Source organism: Sapajus apella, unplaced genomic scaffold, assembly GCF_009761245.1.
Source record: "Sapajus apella isolate SASKATOON/1434 unplaced genomic scaffold, GSC_monkey_1.0 scaffold17, whole genome shotgun sequence".
NCBI lineage: Eukaryota > Metazoa > Chordata > Mammalia > Primates > Cebidae > Sapajus > Sapajus apella.
In genome coordinates, this window is record NW_022436957.1 from 12920785 (window position 1) to 12927577 (window position 6793).

Sequence of the window (6793 nt, forward strand, 5' to 3'; positions counted from 1 at the left end):
TGAGTTTGTTCCCTTCCATGACCCTCTTTCCATCGATATTTATTTAATGTGTTCCTCCTGTTTAACTGAGCACTATGTTAGGAGCTGGAAATGAGACTAACAAGACACAACTCCTTCCCCCAGCCCACAGTCCAGTGGGACAGAGACCTATAAATGAATTGCAGTGCAGAGTGGGATAGGTGCTATGCTGTGTAAGGGTAGCACAACTGCCATAACAAAGAACCATGGAAGTTCAATGAATCTTACTCACCTCACCATCCAGGATGGATGTTTACAGTTGGCCTGTTTTCCTTGTGGTTGCTCAGGGCCCCAGACGCCTTACATGTGTGGGCCCATTGTCCTCTAGGGCTGGGGAGTTTCCTCCCTTTAGTTTCCTCTCACTTTAGGTTTGAGAAAAGCAAGACGGTGGAGAAGATACAATTACCTTTCACAGGAGTAAAACACATCACTTTTCTTCATTTCCTGGAATTCAGTCATCTGACAAAAGTTAACCACAAGGGAGATTGGGAAATTTAGTCTACCTGTGAGCTCAGGAGGAAGAAGTTTTGGTGAACACCATTTGTACCAGAAGACACAAGGCCAGGTTGCTCTGAGAATACACAGGAGTGGTATTTAACCCAGATGATGAGGATTTAGGAAGGTTTCATGGAATAGTTTTAAAAGAGGGATAGGCATTAACTAGGAAGAAGAGGATATTCTAGGCAGAGAGAACTGCATGTACTAAGGTGGGATAGGGTAAGAGAATGATAAATTCTGGAACTGCAAAGAAATTCTCCTGTGGATGGACTAGATGGTATCTTAATTTGTTTTCTGTTGCTTATAACAGAATACCCCAAAACTGGATAATTTATAAAGAAAAGAAATTTATTTCTTACAGTTATAGAGGCTGAGAAGGCCAAGATTGAGGGGCTACATCTGGTGAGGGCATTCTTGCTGGTGGTGACTCACTGTAGAGTCTCAAGGTGGCAGGGGGAGGGGATTTACATGGTGAGGGGGCTGAGTATGCTGGCTCAGGTCTCTCTGCTGCTGCTGCTTATAAAGCCACAAGTCTCACTCCCATGATAACTCATTAATTCATGAATGGATTAATTCATTCATGAGGGCAGCCATCATGACCTAATTAACTCCTAAAGGCCCCACCTCGCAACACTGCGACTTTGGGGATTAAGTTTCAGTATGAGTTTTGCTGGGGACAAACATTCAAATTATAGCAAATGGATGTGGAATGTGGAGCAGAGGAGGATGCTAAGGTAGGGCACAAGGCCAAATGGGAAGGCCTTGCATGAAAAGGCATAAACCTCCCTAAGATTACAGCTCTATTCAAGATTTAAGAAGTGCATGAAGTTGCTTACTTCGTGAGTATTCAAGGAATGATTTGTATTCTCCAAATTTTTTCCTACTCCCTAGAAAGGAAGTGTTTTATTGGAAGATTGTAAACTAGTCTTTTAACATGGACCAAAACTGCTAGTTTGACTTGTTATATATCTTCTGGCATTTGTTTGGGCAAAGGACCAAAGCCCAGAACACAAGTGACTAAACCATGGTAAGCAGGAGTCCTAGTGAATGATGTGAGACTTTCCATCTTCACCTCTGTCTTTTTGGAGGAGATGTCAGGGGTCCTGAGATGACTGAGAGGTTTTATCAAGAAGTATATCAAAGGGCAGAAATAAAGAGTGTGGAAATGAAGCTGAAATATCCAATTCCTTTTGAACAAGAGTGCTCTATGAGTTTATTTAACACTTTTGAAAAGTTACCAAGCCTGCAGGAGAGAATGCTTCAAGTAGAGCATCTCCATGGCAAACCGCAACTTCAAAGAACCCTGCCATATTGTTTTTCAAATGTGAAGTGTTCTGGAAGCGTGAACAAAAGTATTTCCAGGCTCTGAGTGGTGTTTACCCCATTGCATTTTTCTTTCAAACATAGAGGGAAAAGGATCTTTAACTTTGGTTATTAAATTATAACCCGGATATATTTTCCTTTATTTGCCCTGAAATCCTCTTAGTAGATTTGGCAAAAAGAAGGAATTGACACAGAAAGTGTAAAAATTTCAAGATTCACCTGTGAAAATCCTCTAGCATCATAAGCGGAAGACATTAAATATACATGTGTATATATATGTTTAAAACTCAACAGTAGCCTCAGTAATTGTTTAGAATGTAGACCAACAAAATATCTTTTGGGAGGATGAGTATTTTATCATTGACGTTGTTGAGAATTACGTGTTCATGGTGATGATAGAGGCCAACTAACTTTTAGTCAATTTGTTGTTTTAACATTTTCTACAGAGGATACGCCCCTTATTCTTGTACCTGGGGCGGACCATTTCTATCCTGAGCATAGCACCACAGAACAGAGTGTATGCCTCCATCCCTGTGTAGAGTTAATCAAAACTACAAGACTGAAGGAAAGCCGGGGGGAAGAAAGATAATGTGTAGGGAATGGAATAAAGGAAACCAAAGCAAATTAAATACAGATACAGAGAATTGTGATGCAGGTCCTTTGAAATTCAAATGAAATTGGCTTGAACTTCAACCCATGTGTGCTGGGAGCATGCATCCCAATCTTTGTGGAGGTTCTGAGAGGCAGAGGTTATGGTAGAGGGACTAATGTTTTTATCCTAGTCACTTCTGGCTCTGATATGCTTCCTAGGCACTAGTTTGATAGATTGACCATCTATTTTCCCCCAAAATACTATTTACATGAGGCATTTGTGTGTATGTGCATGGAGGATGAGACGGAATGGAAATGGGGCAGAATTCATAGAATATTTAAAGAGATGAGAGCTTTTAAATAAGCTTATATCCAGAATCACCACATTGCACAGCTCCAGGAGACATTGTTCATGTTGTATTTTTAAATTTATTTACCTTTTTATTGGATATCACCTTGTGTTTTATATGATAAGATGCCCCTTGGAGTTTGTGATGCACCTGTCCTCTTTACAGCTCCATGCTGCATAGTTCACACTTTCTCAAAATGTTCCTCCTTTTGCTTTTTATAGATCTATTGTTCTGCTTTTGCTGGTTGAAGGAAGATGGGGAGGTGGGAACTTTAGGGGTCCTGTCACCATTTCTACCCCCACATCAGACCTCTTCTACCCTTATTGTTTCCATTATGAGTTTAGGCCAGTTGTTTTCAACTGAGTGGAACTCTGCTTCTGCACTGTCTGGCAATGTCTGTAACTTGGCAATGCCTAGAGATAGTTTTGGTTGTCACAACTGGGAGATACTACTGGCATTTAGTGGGTAGAGGCCAAGGCTGTTGCCAAGCATCCTACAATGCACAGGACAATCCCCCACAACAAAGAATGATCTGGCCCAAAATGTCAGTAGTGCTAAGAATGAGAAACTGTTCCAGAAGAGCCCCTCAGCCTTCTTTCAATTTCTCTCAATTACCTAGAGCAATTTAGCCTTCTTACCGCTATCAGGAACAACCCTTCACATGGTCAAAGCTATATCAACAAGCTCTGCGAAATTAGTCCATTAATTCAGTTGTCACCAGGGTTCAGGCAGCAATATAAATTGAGTGAAGTGAGTCAGGAGTAAGATGAGAAGTGGCACTGGCCCATCTGCTTCAGTGGTAGGGAACAATGGGGAATGGTGGGGACTGGGGCAAATTGGAGACTGCATACCCTGTGTATAAGGGTAGCCCTAAATTATTGCCATGCAGGCACCTGTGTTGATAAATGACAGATTGTTTAAAAGAGACTCAATATTTTGTCTCCTTCACCCCCTAGTAATCCCCTTTCATGTTATTTACTTTTTTAGTTGGATTGTTACATACATACATGCACCAAATTTAAGTGTGCAACACAATGAATCATCAAGATAATATCAGACAACAAACTTGGATTTAGATTACCAGATTCCAAGATTTATACAGCTACAGTAATTAAGACAGTGTAGTATTGTTGCAAATGATAGGTTAATAGTACAAAATAGAGAGCCCAGAAATATAGCCACACATATATGATCCCTTGACTTACAATTTTTTTTTAAAAAGCCATCATAATTCAGTGGTGGAAAAGATGGTCTTTTCAATAAATGATGCTGGAGCAATTGGATATCCACATGGAAAAAAATGAACCTGGAATAGTTACCATGCAGAAAAATTAATTCAATATGTATCATAGATCTGAATGTGAAAGGTAAAACAATAAAGCTTCTAGAAGAATGCATAGGATAATACCTTCATGTGTCTCATAAAAAGGGTTTTAAACAGGCCATACAAAGCACTAACTTTAGAAAAAAAATTGATACATTGAATTTCATTAATGTTAAGCACTTTTTATCAGAATTCATGACTAAGAGACTTTTGGCAAGTTGAAGAACAGTAGAACTTATTTGCAATACATCTGTCAAGGATACTGTTTTTTCTACGTTGGCAACTATTTCTAATTTCAAACGCTGAGGGGAAAGAAACCACTGTGCAGGCTGACAATACGCAGGCCAAACAAAACAGGTCTGCAAGCCAGCTCAGGCCCATGCATTGCCTGTTTACGACCTCACCTTTAGCAGCACAGAAGAATGAAAGAGGCTTTAACATTTCCACATTTTCTCATTCTTTACTTGACCAGCCTAGGTGAGGGGAAGCAACAATGTAGACATCTGTTTCCAAATAATAATTTTTCCTTAGATGGCAGAACAGCTGGTTATAGTGAGTTTATGTCTTAAATAACACTTTCTTCCTCTCTGGTAGATGCAATAAAGAATATTTCAAAATATGGGTCCATCAAATTTTTTCATTGGCTCCCACTATGTGTTCAGCCTGGCTTGGCTCTGTGAAGACCACAACTGATCCCCTTTTCACTTTGTTTGCTGTCTGTCTCTAGAATTTCTCAGCCTCCCTGGATGATACTTTAGAGACCTGAGAAGTCAGCTTCAAGCTTCAGTAAGGCAGAAGTCATGCAGAAACAGACAGTTTAAACTTTTTACATTTCGAGCTCATTAATATCCAACTTCCTTACTTTCTGCCTTCTTCCCAAACTGGTTCTAGTCTCTTTCCTTCTTCCAAGCACCATTCTTAAGTTGGAGCAATGGGGTGAGGTTGGGGAAAATTTCCTCTTGTTACCTCTTTTAACCCCACTGTTAGGATGAATAGGAGTAGGTGGCCTGAAGGATGACATCTTGGCAGCATAAGATAGTTGATAAAAGCATGGGGTCTCGAGTTAGACTGCCTGGATTCAAATCCTGGCTCTATTTCTTAATAGCTTTGTGATCTTGGGCAAGTTATTTGCTTCTCTATGCCTCACTCCCTCATCTATAAGTTACCAATAATAGTGCCTCTACCCCTACACATCACTTAAAACAGTGCCTAGTAAGTGCTAGGCATGTGTTTGTCAAATTAAAAATTGACTGTTAACTGGTTGTCTGTCAGGCCTTGGTCTTGTGCTGAACATTGGGAAATAGAAGATGTGGCCCCTGTCCCAGAGAGTATCTCAAAGACCACCAGCCCATTATTGATTTAAAGATGGGCAAACAACTTGGCCAAATTGACCCTCCTCCTTTCCTTGAACTGGCCAAAATGTGACCACTGGATGGTTTGATGACATCCTTCTTTTTGTGAAATCCAGTAATGTCTAAAATTCAAAGCCACTCCGAAGATGATTAACATCATTCTGTGGAATTCTCTCTCCTAAACATTGAAATTAGAATTATTATGCAGATGAGGAAAACTTTAAACCTGAGAAGTGAAGTGACTTACCCAGGATCCTTGTTATGGTGGCAGAGAGCTTACCAGAATTGTGTCCTGCAATAATGTGGAAAGCAGAACTTGTGAATGATGATCTTAAAAATTTCACTGAGGAGATTTCCAAGCAAAATGTTGAAAGTACACATTGGTTTGTTCCCTTTCTTTTTAGTTAAATGTGAGAGAAACAAGATAAGTTGAGGGAAGAACCATTAAACAAAAGGGAACAAATATTTGATGATTTGGGAAATTCTCAGTCTATCCATATTACAAAGGTCAAAGTCTTTGGCCACACAAAGGCTCTCTACAGAGGTTAAATGTGTGACTCACAGATTCTCACAATCAAACCAGGGGTTTTAAAGAAAGCTTACGAGGATTATCCCTCAGTCATCTTAGCAGAAGTCGAAAACAGATAAAGTTATTTCAAAAATTTTATGGACCTGGCTTTCATTCCATGACATCCATGGGAGATTCCCAAAGTTCTTAAGAATTTTATACCAATAGGAACACTGTTGGCTTGCACCAAAAGGAACAGAGAGTGTATTAAATGAAAGAAGGCTGTTACATCCCTCAAACTCTCCTGGCAAGCAGTAAGCTGATATAAATACTTAGGTACAGATAAATACCAACTTTCATAAAAAAGGGATGATGACTCAAAAGGTGGAACCAAGAGTCCAGAGGGTGAAGCTGAGGGCCCAGAAGATAAAGTTGAGAGCCAACAGATGGTTATTTCTAGTCCTTGGAACCTAATGGAGTTTTGCTGGACTTAAAAATTGCTTTGGGTCAGTGATTCCTTTTTACTTCTGTTTCCTCTCTTTTTTAAAGCATAATGTCTGTAACTGTTACCCTATGCCTGTCCTACTATTGTATGTTAAGAGCAGATAACTTGTTTCTTTAGTTTCATACATCCCCAGATGGAGAGGTATTGTGCCCCAGAAGTTGTAGTTAAGAGATTATACCCAGAGCTGTATTTCTACTTAGTTTAGATTATGTAAATGACGAGATGTGGAACTTTTGAACTAGTGAGATTTGGATGAGATTTTTGGACTTTGAGTTGATGCTGTAATGGGATGAGACCTTTAGGGACCTTGGGATGGGGTGAATA